The following is an 18181-nucleotide window of genomic DNA, read 5'->3' as shown; positions in this document are numbered from 1 at the left end:
AATAAGTGTATCAAGCTTTGGAATAGATGTGACAACTTTAGCGACATCTTCATCGGTAACCTCCACCAAATGACAATTTTCTTCTTCTGTTGGTAACGGATATAAACCATCTTTTGTAACCCAGGGATCGACCTGAAATCCAAATAACACAATTCACTCAATAACTACTATACACAATACATTACAAAAATCTAATGTTCAATATATATGACCGAATATATGATTTAATTTATAAGCCAGGGTTAGGATACTTTAAGAAAAATAATGAGGAAATTAAGTCACAGGATTATCAAGAAAAAAGTTTTACTTTTGAAAGCTTCTCTATACGTTGAACACCAGTGATAAACTACAAAATTCTGTTATAAGAAAGTATTACAAAATAATTGTATCAATATAGGATATATGTGTTTTTTATAGAGATAGTAATTGAAATACTTTGACATTTAATAGTAGTTAATATCAAATATTAATTTGTGAAAATTAATTTTCAATTTTTTACCCGCTATAAATTGCTTCAGGTTATTGACGGAAAATTTGTTGCTGCAGTCACACCCTCGCCGAGGATCGAACTCGGGACCTTTGGCTTTTGGAACCAATGCTTTGACCATTAAGCTACGAGAGATGACAACAGCAACAACGACAAATCGTACTTATTAGGTCACAGATTTGTCGATTTGACCCGTAAAGCCAAAGGTCCCGGGTTCGATTCCCGACGACGGTGACACAACATCAACAAATTTCCCTCATTAATCTGAGGTAGTTTATAGTGAGTAAAAAAAATTGAAAAATGAATTTTCATGTTAATATTTCATAATAACCACTAACAAAAATGTCAAAGTGTTTCATAAACTAAAATAATAAATACAATATTCTACTAAACAACTTCTTCTTTAACCTATCTTACCATCCCTTTTCCTCACTTACTCAACAACAATTTCTAAAACTCACAACTACCCTTTTCTATTTTCACCACATACAGACAATAAGCACTCCCTCCCTTACAGTTTTAAGTAAATGCACCAAAGGTTTCTTAATATCACCTTAATTTCCAAATCTTTTAATTTTTTATAATTTCCCTGAACTTCTGTATCCCATTGTTATTGTGTACCAACCACCATCCATTTACATCCCTTCATCCCTTTATTCTCAGTACCTGCAAAGCAGTTTCAATTTCCTTTTGACAACTTCTTTCTCCTTGATTCATCCAATACTTACATTCCCTACTTTTTCTTTACCCGTAAGTTTGACTGAATGACATTCTTTAACAAAAAATCGCATCAATTGTACCCCTAATCTGCCTAATGTCAAAGTTTTGTTTTAATATATCCAACAAAACTCATATATCAAGAAGTTTTAATATCTTACGTATTATGTTGCCTCATTGTAAATATTGTGACCGGCGCCTTCACCATATTTCATTTCTTATTCTTATTAGTTGTTTGCTCAAACTTTTACTTACATGCATGTACTGTTAAGAAAAAAACTATGGTACAATAAAGTCAAAAATATTTTTCAAGTCGCGATTCTTTTGTTCCATGTTAACTAAGTAATAAAAATAAACGAACTACGGTAACTTGCACATAAAAATGAACCATTCATAATTAATGATTTTAAAAAAGGTTACAATGTTTTTTTTGCGATTAACTTTTTGTAGAAAAATGGTTTTTTCCACAATCATCAAGAAAATTCGTCAATGACAGAAAGGAAGAAGCAGTGGACTTGTCCGTTTCTAATCACAACGGTGAGTTTTTTCGTATTGTTCCCTTTGTACCTATGTGGCAATTATTGTTATTAATTAAAACCAATCCTTAAGTAAACTTCAATTAAGGCAAAGGCTTAATATGGCCTATCTTTACTAAATCAAAAACTAAATTAAATNTTATTGTGTACCAACCACCATCCATTTACATCCCTTCATCCCTTTATTCTCAGTACCTGCAAAGCAGTTTCAATTTCCTTTTGACAACTTCTTTCTCCTTGATTCATCCAATACTTACATTCCCTACTTTTTCTTTACCCGTAAGTTTGACTGAATGACATTCTTTAGCAAAAAATCGCATCAATTATAGCCCTAATCCGCCTAATGTCAAAGTTTTGTTTTAATATATCCAACAAAACTCATATATCAAGAAGTTTTAATATCTTACGTATTATGTTGCCTCATTGTAAATATTGTGACCGGCGCCTTCACCATATTTCATTTCTTATTCTTATTAGTTGTTTGCTCAAACTTTTACTTGCATGCATGTACTGTTAAGAAAAAAACTATGGTTTTTAAAAACCTTGTTTTTCTTGGTCAGGCCGGAAACTTATCAATCCACCCTCGTATCAAGAAGTTTTAATATCTTACGTATTATGTTGCCTCATTGTAAATATTGTGATTGGCGCCTTCACCATATTTCATTTCTTATTCTTATTAGTTGTTTGCTCAAACTTTTACTTGCATGCATGTACTGTTAAGAAAAAAACTATGGTACAATAAAGTCAAAAATATTTTTCAAGTCGCGATTCTTTTGTTCCATGTTAACTAAGTAATAAAAATAAACGAACTACGGTAACTTGCACATAAAAGTGAACCATTCATAATTAATGATTTAAAAAAAGGTTACAATGTTTTGATTGCGATTAACTTTTTGTAGCAAAATGGTTTTTTCCACAATCATCAAGAAAATTCGCCAATGACAGAAAGGAAGAAGCAGGGACTTGTCCGTTTCTAATCACAACGGTGAGTTTTTTCGTATTGATCCCTTTGTACCTATGTGGCAATTATTGTTATTAATTAAAACCAATCCTTAAGTAAACTTGAATTAAGGCAAAGGCTTACTATGGCCTATCTTTATTAAATCAAAAACTAAATTAAGTTTTCGATGTCGTCTTTACCGTAGTTAATAGAAATTTTCGTTTAAAAATTAGACATATTCTATGCTTTAATCTACAGAATTTGCGGTGATGGGTGATGTAAATGAGTTTTAAAAAGAATTTAAAATGAAATTTTCGAGAATTTTGATATTTCAGGTTAATGTGGGAAAATCATTAACCTGAGGTAGTTTATACTGAGTAAAAAAAATTGAAAAATGAATTTTCATGTTAATATTTCATAATAATCACTAACAAAAATGTCAAAGTGTTTCATAAACTGAAATAATAAATACAATTTTCTAGTAAACAACTTCTTCTTTAACCTATTTTACCATCTCTTTTCCTCATTTACTCAACAAAAATTTATAAGACTCACAACTGTCCTTTTCTATTTTCACCACATATAGACAATCAGAACTTCATCTCCTTACAGTTTTAAATAAATGCACCAAAGGTATCTTAACATCACCTTAACTTCCAAATCTTTTAATTTTTTAGAATTTCCCTGAACTTCTCTATCCGATTGTTATTATGTACCTTCCACCATCCATTTACATTACTCCATTCCTTTATTCTCAGTACCTGCTTTACAGTTTCAATTTCCTTTACACAGCTTCCTTCTCCCTCTTATCTAGACTTACATTGCCTACTTTACTATTGCACCCATTCCTTTTTAATTTATTTTCAAAATATTTCTTAATAGCACGAGCCTTTTCCACATCCTTTTATTAATCCCTTTCATTCTTTCAAATCCTTACTTTCATCACATCTCCCGTCAGACGCATCACATCTTTCGCATATTCTGCTTATTTTTTCTTCCCTCTTCAACCAATACTTATATACTCTATTTTTATTTCCTACCCTTGCTAATACATCAAAATCTTTCATCCATTTCACTTACCCTGGCTCACTATCACCCTGCCGATGTTCCCATAACCAAGATTTTATGCATTCCACATACATCGACTTGTCATTTTTCTTAATGTCTTCCTTCAGCTTATTTTCACCATTTTTCCAACATACTTATCCATCCTTATCCATTCATTTAATAGGACCTGATTTAGCTTTAGCTCCCTTAAACGTTCGTCCTTTTATTTATGGTATCTATTTTTTATATCAATTTTTAAGGTTTTTTTCCACATATCTCCCTTCTTATAGCTCCCTCCTTTACTTTTTCTAACTTTATCTCATATTTAACTACCATTTTTCTATATCTCCCAACACCTTTTCACATTTTTCTCTTCCCTAACCACGTAATTCGGTGTATATCTATTCAGATAAAAAATACATTTTTATATCAGTTCTCCACTTGATTCTGCTCTTTCCATCTCCATAGTTTCACTCCAGAAAAAGCTAAACATCTAACATTTACATCAAACAATTGTTACCTTCTATCCCAATCGTTTTTCAACAATCTTTACCCTATCCCTCATATACTCCTTGATAATGATCTGTAGACAACAAAGCAATATCATCCCCATAAGACAAATTTTCCTCCATCCCATACTCCCTTACTGTGCTCAACTGTCTCTAAATCACTTAAATATTTGTTGAATTCAATTTACATCGTTGTTTTACTTCTTTTCCCATCCAAAATTTTCTTGTTTCTCCCCTTATTTCTTAATATAACGTCACTATTCTATCCCTATCATTCCTTCTTGTAGGGTACCTACCCTTAACATATTTAACAACCTCCCCTGTCTACTACGCAGTACTTTTCTTTTAGACAAAACAAAGTTCATGTATACTTTTCTCTTTACCTCTAGGTTTGACTGAATGACATTCTTTAACAAAAAAATCGCGTCCATTGTACCCCTTCTCTTTCTTTACTTAAATTGTTTCACTTAATAATTTTTTTTTAAAATCATCACCTCTAATCTGTCTAATCTCCAAGTTGTGTTTTAATATTTCCATCAAAACTCATAGATCAGGAAGTTTTAATATCTAGCATATTATATTGCATCATTGTGAATACTGTGACCGGCGCCTTCACCATATTTTATTTCTTATTCCTTTTAGTTGTTTGCTCGTTGGTAATAAAAATAAACGAATTTCGGTGCCACAAATTGGCATATTGCACAAAAAAATGAATCATTCATAAGTAATGATTTTGAAAAAGGTTTACAATGTTTTGATTGCGATTAACTTTTTGTAGCAAAATGGGTTTTCCACAATCATCAAGAAATGTCGTCAATGAGAGAAAGGAAGGGGTAGTGGACTTGTCCGATTCTAATCACAACGGTGAGTTTTTTCGTATTGTTCCCTTTTCGTACCTAAAATATGTAATAACTATTATTCTAAGATCTAAATAGAATTCGGGAATTTTGATATTTCGAAGAACGCATGTATTGCTCTGTGCTTTTTTTTTTTTTTTTTTTTGTAAATGGATTTTAAATAGGAACTGTAATATTAGTTGAAGTGTTGTAAATTGGAGTTTACGTTCGGAAAATAAAAAAAGCATTAATTAATTTTTGATTTTTTAGGCAATCTATTTTGAGTTTTTCATGCGTACATCTTAGACAACAACACCTTCCTAACAAATCTAAATCTTTCTTTCATGTCACATACTCTGACTCCATGTATTCCACATACATCGACTTGTCCATTTTTCTCAGATCATCGTCGTTTATTATCTCCCTTCATCTTTACTCCCTTAAATTTTTTTTAGCAATTATCAAGATTCGTTTTCCCCATACCTTCCTTCTTATACCTGCCTCCTTTATTTTTTCTAACTTTATCTCATAGTTAATTACAATTTGTTTCTTGTTACCTCCTTCATCTTTCCACATTTTAACTCTCTTCTAACCACTTAATTCAGTGTATATCTATTGTAATTAAAAATACAGTTTTATATCAATTCTCCACTTGATTCTGCTCTTTCCATCTCCTCCATAGTTCCACTTCAGAAAAAGCTATACATCAAATAACTGCATCAAACAATTGTTCCCTTCTATTCCAATTGTTTTTCCACAATCTTTCCCCTATCTCTCATATACTCCTCAATAAAGCACCCGCCTAGGCAAATGTGCATCTATGTGCATTTTATCACTATTTCCCCATTTCTAACCTAACTCTATTTTTCCCTTGTTTTTCGAATTTTTACGTCTCCAAATTCCACATACTTTGTCTCACTCAAACTCCAATCCTTTCCTTTTTAAATACTTTTCAAAAACCCTCATCATCATCCCCATTTCTATTAATGAAATATGATTTGTAGACAACAAAGCAATATCATCCCCATAAGACACATTTTCCTCCCTCCTACACTTCCTTACTTTGCTCAACTTTCTCTAAATCAGTTAAATATATGTTGAATTCAATTTACATCCTTGTCTTACTCCTTTTCCTATCTAAAATTTTCTTGTTTCCTTCCTCTTATTTCTTTTTTCTTTATATAACGTCATTACTCTATCATTTCTTCTTCTGGGTTTCCTACCCCTAATATTTTTAACAACTCCCCCTGTCCACTATACCATACGTTCCTTTTAGACAAACAAAGGCCATGTGTACTTTTTTCTTTACCTCTATACTTGNAATTTTTCACGCCTACCAGGTTTAGCGCGGAAGGTTTTTGTGAGTCGAAGACCGTCCGGGACGATTCCCGGAAGCTGGATCGCCGAATTTCGAACTAGAAGTCCCCAGTACACAGAACTGGAAATTCCGGGATACTAGGTTTCAGAAACTCCGATATTCGAATCTCAAAGACCCCAAAACAGTGAAGTTTTGGAGTCTTTGAGACTCGAATCCCGGAGTTTCCAAGGCCTAGGATCCCCGAAAGTCCGAGATTCCGCGTAGTGGCGACTCCCAGTCCGAAACTGGGCCATCCAGGACACTCCCGACCGACACTCCCGACGCACGAATGGTGAAGCTCCAAATGATGGTGAATGTCCCACTGTAACAAAAATATATTCGATTAAATGTGAAGATTAAAAAGAAAATAAAACAGAAAATAATACAACCCGCTTTCATACTTTCATTCCTTCGCATATGCCCCTACTACGCAGTACTTTTCCTTTTAGACAAACAAAGGCCATGTGTACTTTTTTCTTTACCTCTATACTTGACTTAATTACATTCTTTAACAAAAAAATCACGTCAATTGTTCCCCTTTCCCTTTTATATTTGCTTTGAATTTGAATTTTGCATTTGTATTTTTACAAAAAGAATTATTTGGTAAATTAATTAATTTTCATGGTCTCCCCGATTAACTTAGATGTGAAAAAACAGAATTTTCTCAGGTAAATATGTACATATACGTCTCTATCCAACAAAATCGAATACTCACCCTTTGATTGTAATCCTTTCTAAGGAATTTATTGGGTAAGTTAAGTAAATTGGGGTTCAACATTTTCCATTAATTAATACGTAATTATTACTACAATAAGTATTTAAAGATAAGATAAGTCAATCAATGGAGAATATGCTGATTTCCAGTTTATTTAATTGACTTAACAAATTTTTAAAAAAGCCCACAATCAAAGAGATTGTTGGATTTTGAATTTGATAGAGATACATATTTACCCGAAAAAGTTAAGTTTTATTCATATTTAGGTAAATTAATATTTAATTATAGTACGTACTATTATGTAATACAGCTTATACATTGTTCATCCTAATTACGTTTTTAAATAAAATTGATTATAAAGCAATAACAAAGGAATGATTCATCTATATGGACACATGTAATCTATTTAACTGTTTTTTTGCTTGAGTTGTGACACGATTTATTTAATACCTAAAGGTTGAACACGTCAGTTAGGAATAAACCACTAAATTTTCCATCTATTGCAAGGGAAATGTTAACCTTTATGCACAGTTTCTGGATGTTACATATAAATTTTGAAAAAGGTTTACAAATTTTTGATTGCAATTAACTGTTTGTAGCAAACTGGTTTTATCCACAATCGTCATAAAATTTCGTCAATGAGAGAAAGAAAGAAGTAGTGGACATGTCCGATTCTAATCACAACGGTGAGTTTTTTCGTATTGTTGCCTTTGTACTTATGTAACAATTATTGTTATTAATTAAAATCAATCCTAAATTAAACTTGAATTAAGACAGATACTTACTATGACTTATTTTTGCTGAATCAAAAATTAATAGGAATTTTCGTTTATAAATTTGAAATGTATATATCCTATGGTTTAAACAATTTAGTGATGGACGATGAAAATGAATTTTGAATAGAATTTAAAATCAAATTTTCGAAAATTTTAATATTTCGAAGAATGCATGTTATACTGTACTCTGTGTTTTCTTCTTTTTTCTTGTAAATGGATTTTAAATAGGAACTGTAATATTAGCTGAAGCGTTGTAAACTGGAGTTTACATTCAGAAAATAGAAAAGCATTCAAATGGTATCATTAATTTTTGATTTTCTAGACAATCTATCTTGGATTTTCATGTATGCATCCTAAGCAGCAAGGTCTACTCTGTTCTGTAGTTAATATTTAACTAAAACTTGCTTATGGAATCAAAAATTTTCGTTATTTTAGGGCATTTTTAGCTTATCTCAAAGTTTCTTTTTAGTAGAAGTAACTTTATTTGAACTCTAGATTGTATGTGTATATACATTAAATAAATAAAATGATATACAAGCCTTCTCCTTCCTCATCCTTCATGTTACAGAAACAAATAAACTAAACTAAACTAAAATAATAAATACAATTTTCTACGAAACAACTTCTTCTTTAACCTATTTTACCATCCCTTTTGCTCATTTACTCAACAACAATTAATAAAACTCACAACTGTCCTTTTCTATTTTCACCACATATAGACAATCAGCACTTCCTCTTCTTACAGCTTTAAATAAATGCACCAAAGGTTTCTTAACATCATCTTAATTTCCAACTCTTTTAATTTTTTACAATTTCCCTAAACTTCTCTATCCCATTGTTATTATTACATTCCTCCATTCCTTTATTCTCAATACCTGCTTCACAGTTTCAATTTCCTTTTCACAACTTTTCTCCTTCATTCATGTAGTACTTACATTCCCTACTTTACTATTGCACCCATTGCTTTTTTTTTTACTAAATAGATTAATTCAAAATTGCGCCCTATTCTTACTTATTTCATCCCTTTTTAATTTATTTTCAAAATCATAATAGGATCAATCCCTTTCCACATCCTTTTATTAATTCTTTGCATTCTTCCAAATTCTTACTTTCATCACACGCATCACGTCTTTCGCATATTCTGCTTATCCTTTCTTCCCTCTCCATACTTATATACCCTATTTTTATTTCCTACCCTAAACCTAAAATGTCAAAGTGTTTCATAAACTAAAATAATAAATACAATATTCTACTAAACAACTTCTTCTTTAACCTATCTTACCATCCCTTTTCCTCACTTACTCAACAACAATTTCTAAAACTCACAACTACCCTTTTCTATTTTCACCACATACAGACAATAAGCACTCCCTCCCTTACAGTTTTAAGTAAATGCACCAAAGGTTTCTTAATATCACCTTAATTTCCAAATCTTTTAATTTTTTATAATTTCCCTGAACTTCTGTATCCCATTGTTATTGTGTACCAACCACCATCCATTTACATCCCTTCATCCCTTTATTCTCAGTACCTGCAAAGCAGTTTCAATTTCCTTTTGACAACTTCTTTCTCCTTCTTATCTAGACTTACATTGCCTACTGTGTACCAACCACCATCCATTTACATCCCTTCATCCCTTTATTCTCAGTACCTGCAAAGCAGTTTCAATTTCCTTTTGACAACTTCTTTCTCCTTGATTCATCCAATACNTATACCATACGTTCCTTTTAGACAAACAAAGGCCATGTGTACTTTTTTCTTTACCTCTATACTTGACTTAATTACATTCTTTAACAAAAAAATCACGTCAATTGTTCCTTTCCCCTTTTATACAAAAATTGCTTCACTTAATAGATTATTTTCTGTAATCATCACCTCTAATCTGCCTAATCTCATAGTTTTGTTTTAATACATCCATCAAAACTCATATATCAGGAAGGTTTTGTACTTGGCAAATTATGTATCCTCTTTATAAATATTGTGACCGGCGCCTTCACCATATTTTATTTCTTATTCCTATTAGTTGTTTGTTCAAACTTTTTACTTACATACATGTACTGTTAAGAAAAAACTATGGAACAATGAAGTCAAAAATATTTTCAAGTTACAATTCTTTTGCTCCATGTAAATTAGGTTATAAAAATAAGCGAACTACGATAACTTATACAAAAAATTAATCACTCATAAGTAATGATTTTAAAAAAGGTTACAAATTTTTGATTGCGATTAACTTTTTGTAGCAAAATAGTCTTTTCCACAATCGTCAAGAAATGTCGTCAATGACAGAAAGGAAGAAGTAGTGGACTTGTCTGGTTCCAATCACAACGGTGAGTTTTTTTATATTGTTCCCCTTGTACATATGTAACAATTATTGTTATTAATTAAAATCAATCCTAAATTAAACTTGAATTAAGACAGATACTTACTATGACTTATTTTTGCTGAATCAAAAATTAATAGGAATTTTCGTTTATAAATTTGAAATGTATATATCCTATGGTTTAAACAATTTAGTGATGGACGATGAAAATGAATTTTGAATAGAATTTAAAATCAAATTTTCGAAAATTTTAATATTTCGAAGAATGCATGTTATACTGTACTCTGTGTTTTCTTCTTTTTTCTTGTAAATGGATTTTAAATAGGAACTGTAATATTAGCTGAAGCGTTGTAAACTGGAGTTTACATTCAGAAAATAGAAAAGCATTCAAATGGTATCATTAATTTTTGATTTTCTAGACAATCTATCTTGGATTTTCATGTATGCATCCTAAGCAGCAAGGTCTACTCTGTTCTGTAGTTAATATTTAACTAAAACTTGCTTATGGAATCAAAAATTTTCGTTATTTTAGGGCATTTTTAGCTTATCTCAAAGTTTCTTTTTAGTAGAAGTAACTTTATTTGAACTCTAGATTGTATGTGTATATACATTAAATAAATAAAATGATATACAAGCCTTCTCCTTCCTCATCCTTCATGTTACAGAAACAAATAAACTAAACTAAACTAAAATAATAAATACAATTTTCTACGAAACAACTTCTTCTTTAACCTATTTTACCATCCCTTTTGCTCATTTACTCAACAACAATTAATAAAACTCACAACTGTCCTTTTCTATTTTCACCACATATAGACAATCAGCACTTCCTCTTCTTACAGCTTTAAATAAATGCACCAAAGGTTTCTTAACATCATCTTAATTTCCAACTCTTTTAATTTTTTACAATTTCCCTAAACTTCTCTATCCCATTGTTATTATTACATTCCTCCATTCCTTTATTCTCAATACCTGCTTCACAGTTTCAATTTCCTTTTCACAACTTTTCTCCTTCATTCATGTAGTACTTACATTCCCTACTTTACTATTGCACCCATTGCTTTTTTTTTTACTAAATAGATTAATTCAAAATTGCGCCCTATTCTTACTTATTTCATCCCTTTTTAATTTATTTTCAAAATCATAATAGGATCAATCCCTTTCCACATCCTTTTATTAATTCTTTGCATTCTTCCAAATTCTTACTTTCATCACACGCATCACGTCTTTCGCATATTCTGCTTATCCTTTCTTCCCTCTCCATACTTATATACCCTATTTTTATTTCCTACCCTAAACCTTGCTAATACATCCAAATTTTTCATCCATTTCACTTACCCTGGCTCACTATCACCCTGCCGATGTTCCCATAACCAAGATTTTATGCATTCCACATACATCGACTTATCATTTTTTATCAGATCATCGTTTCTTATTTTCACCATTTTTCCTGCACATATATCCATCCATATCCTTTCATTTAATAGGACCTGATTCTGCTTTAGCTCCCTCAAAGATTCCTCCTTTTTTATCGTATCTATTTTTTAAAGCAATTTTTAAGATTCCTTCTCCTCATACCTCCCCCCTTTACTTTTTCTAACTTTATCTCATATTTAACTACTATTTTTCTTGTTTCTCCCATCACCTTCCCACATCCTAACCACATAATCCGATGTAAATCTATTAAAAATACATTTTTATATCAGTTCTCTACTTGATTCTGCTCTTTCCATCTCCATAATTCCACCCCAGAAGAAGCTATACATCTAACAATTGCATCAAACAATTCTTTCCTTCTATCTCAATGGTTTTTCTTTGTCCTATTTCCCATATACTCCTTAATAATTTGTGCATCTATTTGCATTTTCAACTTAATTGCTTTTTTCCTTTCTCTTTCGAATTCTTATCTCTCCAAATTCCATATATTTCGTCTCACTAGCATTCAACTCCAATCCTTTCCTTTTTAAGTACTTTTATAGAACCGTCATCATCATCCCCATTTCTATTAATGAAATATGATTTGTAGACAACAAGGCAATATCATCCCAATAAGACAAATTTTTCTCCTTCCCGCACTCCCTTACTTTACACAACTTTCTTTAAATCACTTAAATATATGTTAAATTAAATTTACATCCTTGTCTTACTTCTTATCCCATCCAAAATTTGTTGTTTTCTTGTTTTCTTCCTCTTATTTCTTTATATAACGTCATTACTCTATCATTTCTTCTTCTAGGTTTCCTACCCTTAATATTTTTAATAACCCCCCTGTCCACTCTGCCATACGTTCCTTTTAGACAAACAAAGGCCATGTATACTTTTTTCTTTACCTCTATACTTGACTTAATTACATTCTTTAACAAAAAAATCACGTCAATTGTTCTCTTCTCCTTTTATACAAAAATTGCTTCACTTAATAGATTATTTTCTGTAATCATCACCTGTAATCTACCTAATCTCAAAATTTTATTTTAGTATATGCAACAAAACTCATATATTAGGAAGTTTTAGTACCTACCATGTTACATTACCTCTTTATATATATTGTGACCAGCGCCTTCACCATATTTTATTTCTTTTTAAGTTTGCTCAGATTTTTACATACATATTGGTGTACTGTTGAGAAAAAACTGTGAAATAAAATGTTAAAAACATTTTCAAATCGCGATTGATTCACTCTTTGTAAAATTGTTATACTATCAGGTAGTTTTAGTCCTGACATATTATTTTACCTCTTTGTAAATATTGTATCCAGCGCCTTCACCATATTTGATTTCTTTTTATTACTTGTTTGCTTAGACTTTTTAGTTATATACGTGTACTATTAAGAAAAAACTATAGAACAAAAAAGTCAAAAATATTTTCAAGTCGATATTCTTTGGCTCCATGTAAAATTGTTGTACTATCAGGAAGTTTTAGTACCTGTTATGTTATGTTACCTGTTTGTAAATATTTTGACCGGCGCCTTCACCATATTTTATTTCTTTTTATTAATTGTTTGGTCAGACTTTTTAATTACATACGTGTACTGTTAAGAAAAAATTATAGAACAAAAAAGTTAAAAATATTTTTAAGTTTTGCAAGTTTTTCGCTCAATGTCAACTAGGTAATAAAAATAAACGAACTACGGTAACTTATACGAAAAAATGTACTTTTCATTAATAAGTAATGAAAACTTTATTAAAGATACAAATTTTCTTTCTTTTTTTAGATTGCAGTGGTTTATATTTCGACGTCTATGATGAAAATCCACTATCTTTTATTGAAAACAAGAAAATGGATAATTTTTGGTCCTTCGATCTTCCGCGTATTTTGAATTTTGTCGCTNCGATTAAATGTGAAGATTAAAAAGAAAATAAAACAGAAAATAATACAACCCGCTTTCATACTTTCATTCCTTCACATATGCTCTCTCCCATTTATACTCGTTTAAACCCTCACATACAACCCCGCATGCATGCCTTCACTCCCTCACGTCACCTCTCTCATTCCTTCATTAACACCCCTCATTCATATCTTTACGTTGCCATACATGTATTGGTACCTTTCATTCATACTCTCCTATGTCCACTCTCCCTTATTTACAACCCCATTCACGTCTTCATTCTTACCCTCTTTCTTATTCATACTTTTATCTCACCCTGACACTTACTCGCACAATTCATTCTCACCCTATCTTATTTTAATACAATCTCATTTCCATTTATTTCTTAAACATTTTCATCCTCACCCTATACATTTACATCCTTTCACGCATCCCATTTTCCCCCATTCTCACATACTCACTCGTATTCTCATTCTTACCCTTACATTGTCCTTCTCATACCCCCTGTTATTGCCACCCTCATCATCCTACACTTTTATTCTCTCACTGTCACCTCCTTTATCTCACCCTGGGAATATTTATTTAAACTATGTTATTGTAATAGTTATCAGATATTTTTAAATTTCACTGTAATAATAAACCTTTTAGGGAAGGGGATTTATGTGGGGAGAGAGTGAGAGCGATGAAATAAAAGGGATGATAGAGAGTAAGAGTGTAGGATGCTGAGGGTGAGAATATGGGGACGAGGGTACGAATGAGAATATCAGTGGATGACAATGGGTGAAAGCGTGAAGATGAATGAAAGGGCGAAAATGTAAAGGGTGAGAGTGAAAGTTTATGAGAATGAAAATGTGTATAGGGAAATAAGATTGTATGACCATGAAAGGGGGTGAGACTGAATATTTAGAGAATAAAAGGTGGATGCGAGTGTAACAGGGTGAGATAAAAGGTATAAATAAAAGGGTGGGTGAAAATGAAGACGTGAATGAGTTTGTAATTGAGGGAAAGTGGAGATAGACAGCTGAATGGGTGGTGTGGGTGAATTCGTGACAGCGTAAAGGTATGAATAAGGGGTGTAAATGAGAGAATAAGAGAGCTTGCATGAGAAAGTGAAGACATGTATGTGGGGTTGTATGGAAGGGTATAAATGACGGGTGTAAATGGGAGAGAGCATGTTTGAGGGAGTGAAATTATGAATGCGGGATGTATGTTGGATGAATGTGAGGGTTGCAAATGAAACTGTGTATGTGTCTGTATATCAGTGGGGTGTCAGTAAAGGGTATGTGTATTGAGTGAGGGTATGTAAACGTGGGTATGAATGCGGGGATGTATGTGACGGATGAATGAAGGTGAGGGTACGAACAAGGGTGGGTACGTGAAGGTGGGAATGAATGCGAAGGTGTATGAATGAAGGTGTGTATGCGTGGGTGTATTGAATGAGGGTGTCCATACGTGGGCGTAAATGAGAGGTGCACATGTGTGGGTGTATTGAATGACAGTATGCATGCGTAGGCGTGAATGAAAGGGTACACGTGGTGTATGCATGACGGTGAGGGTATGAACAGGTGGGTGTATGTGAGGAAATGAATGCGGAGGGGGATGAATGAGAAGTGTGAGTGAAGGTGTGCATGTGTGGGTGTATTGAATGAGTGTGCATGCGTGGGTGATAATGAGAGGGTGCATGTGGCGTATGAATGGATGGTGGGGGTATGAATAGGGGTGTGTGTATGTGGAGGAACGAATGCGGAGGGGTATGAATGAGAAGTGTGAGTGAAGGAATGAATGCGGGAGTGTATGTGGGGGTGTGAATGAGGGGTGAGGATGAAGGTGTGCATGTGATGGTGACATGTCTGTCACCATTACATGCACACCTTCATCCTTACCCCTCATGGCGGGAAGAGGGGTGTGAATGGAGGTGTGCATGTGAAGGTGACATGTCTGTCACCATCACATTCACACCTTCATTAACACCCCTCAGGGGGCGGGGCAAGGGGGCGGGAAGGGAGGGAGAGGGGGAGGGCAACGAGGGGGAAAATAAATAAAAGAGATGAGAACCATATAATTTGTTTTATTTATAATATTAAAAAATGACAAAAATAAATTTTTCACGCCTACCAGGTTTAGCGCGGAAGGTTTTTGTGAGTCGAAGACCGTCCGGGACGATTCCCGGAAGCTGGATCGCCGAATTTCGAACTAGAAGTCCCCAGTACACAGAACTGGAAATTCCGGGATACTAGGTTTCAGAAACTCCGATATTCGAATCTCAAAGACCCCAAAACAGTGAAGTTTTGGAGTCTTTGAGACTCGAATCCCGGAGTTTCCAAGGCCTAGGATCCCCGAAAGTCCGAGATTCCGCGTAGTGGCGACTCCCAGTCCGAAACTGGGCCATCCAGGACACTCCCGACCGACACTCCCGACGCACGAATGGTGAAGCTCCAAATGATGGTGAATGTCCCACTGTAACAAAAATATATTCGATTAAATGTGAAGATTAAAAAGAAAATAAAACAGAAAATAATACAACCCGCTTTCATACTTTCATTCCTTCACATATGCTCTCTCCCATTTATACTCGTTTAAACCCTCACATACAACCCCGCATGCATGCCTTCACTCCCTCACGTCACCTCTCTCATTCCTTCATTAACACCCCTCATTCATATCTTTACGTTGCCATACATGTATTGGTACCTTTCATTCATACTCTCCTATGTCCACTCTCCCTTATTTACAACCCCATTCACGTCTTCATTCTTACCCTCTTTCTTATTCATACTTTTATCTCACCCTGACACTTACTCGCACAATTCATTCTCACCCTATCTTATTTTAATACAATCTCATTTCCATTTATTTCTTAAACATTTTCATCCTCACCCTATACATTTACATCCTTTCACGCATCCCATTTTCCCCCATTCTCACATACTCACTCGTATTCTCATTCTTACCCTTACATTGTCCTTCTCATACCCCCTGTTATTGCCACCCTCATCATCCTACACTTTTATTCTCTCACTGTCACCTCCTTTATCTCACCCTGATGTATAAGCACACACTTTTTATTCTCTCAATACTTATTCTCATCCCCCTCTCATCTTCATACAATATTTCCCTTCCACATTTTCATCCTATGGTTCATCGCCACACTTTCACGCATCCCATTTTCTCCCATTATCATATACTCACTGGTATTCTCATTCTTACCCTTACATTGTCCTTCTCATACCCGTGCATCTATGTGCATTTTATCACTATTTCCCCATNACACTCACCCTGGTGAAATTCATCGATTCACATCCATCCAGCAAACGTCGTAAGGGACTAGGGACGCCCTCGGGATGGAAAGCCAAAAGCAGCTGCAACGATAACAAATATTATTTTTCCAAATCTACAAATTTATTCTTATCTTCTAAAAATAATCTGCAACCTACAATTTCAAAAAAGTGCGAATTATTGATACCTATATTTATGAATTACTGAAAACTATAAGTCAAAAACACACACTAATTTCAATATTTACTAATAAGTTCGATTAATTTACATCAAATGTTACAGTCCATTTGAACCATCAAAAAATGTAGCAAGTTTTAGTTGTGTTAAAAGCCCTTGAAGGTTTAATTTCATCCCCATTTTATTCCCTTTGAAGGACTTATTCAAAATCCTTTGAACTATTCAGAAAGAAAATTTCAGTTTCTTAATTTTCAGAGTTATAAAATCAAAACAAAATAANCGACCTTTCAAGCATTCGATGTTAGAGAGAGCAAGTATTCGGAAAATAAAGGACAGAATTGCGCTTGGAATAACTTTAGTTTATTAAAATATTTAAATAATAAATATAAGCTATGATCATCTGGAATGGTAGACCTTTCACACAATGAAATAATTTTAAAACTATGTTCAGTAAACTTTAGAATTTCCACCCTCGCATAGCTATGTAAACAAGTTTGGATTTTCTTTGTATGATATTTGCATATAAGAAAACTGTAATTTTTATTTGTCCAAAAATAGTGTGTTAATTTATTAAAACTAATTTTTATTGTTGTTTATATCAAAACTAGAGAAATATTTTGTTCTCGGCCTACCGACCGTTCCAGCATTCGATGTTAGAGAGAGCAAGTATTCGGAAAAGAAAGGACAGAAGTGTGCTCGGAAAAACTTTATTATATTTAAACTACAAAAATATAAGCTCGTTATTAAACAAAAACAAAAATATCTACGTATAATTTCTAGTAAGTAATGGGTCTCAGAAAATTCAATTTTATGTCTAGTAAAAGCTTCATTACTACTAGTAATTATTATCCTTTATTACTACTTTTGTGTCAAACAGAAGATATTTTATTGCGAAAATAAAGTGTACTGTACTGCTATGAATAGGACGAAAGTAAAGCAATCGCGCCAAGAGATAAAGGGAGGTTATCTAATAAAGCTTCTATTTCCATTAACAAACTGCAAACGCACCACAACTATATATATGCGTAAAAAAATACAAAATAGCGTTCCAATTTGCTTTGAGCTGAACCAAGACATTAATACAAATCGCAGTTTGTTGACCGAAATAAAACTAAAGAGGGTGTGAGATGTGGATGGTGAGCACTATGGAAAACAAAAAGTTA

At 33.0% G+C, this 18181-nt stretch overlaps 1 non-coding gene across 1 annotated transcript; it reads right to left on the bottom strand.

Annotated features, from left to right (window-relative positions):
- Positions 1-549: 549 nt before the first annotated feature.
- Positions 550-622, bottom strand: Trnal-caa. The gene has a single exon. It is a non-coding gene; the product is annotated as a tRNA-Leu (tRNA).
- Positions 623-18181: the final 17559 nt, after the last annotated feature.

The sequence above is a fragment of the Agrilus planipennis genome, unplaced genomic scaffold (assembly GCF_000699045.2).
Source record: "Agrilus planipennis isolate EAB-ADULT unplaced genomic scaffold, Apla_2.0 scaffold2, whole genome shotgun sequence".
NCBI lineage: Eukaryota > Metazoa > Arthropoda > Insecta > Coleoptera > Buprestidae > Agrilus > Agrilus planipennis.
This window is presented reverse-complemented; position numbering and strand designations above follow the sequence as displayed.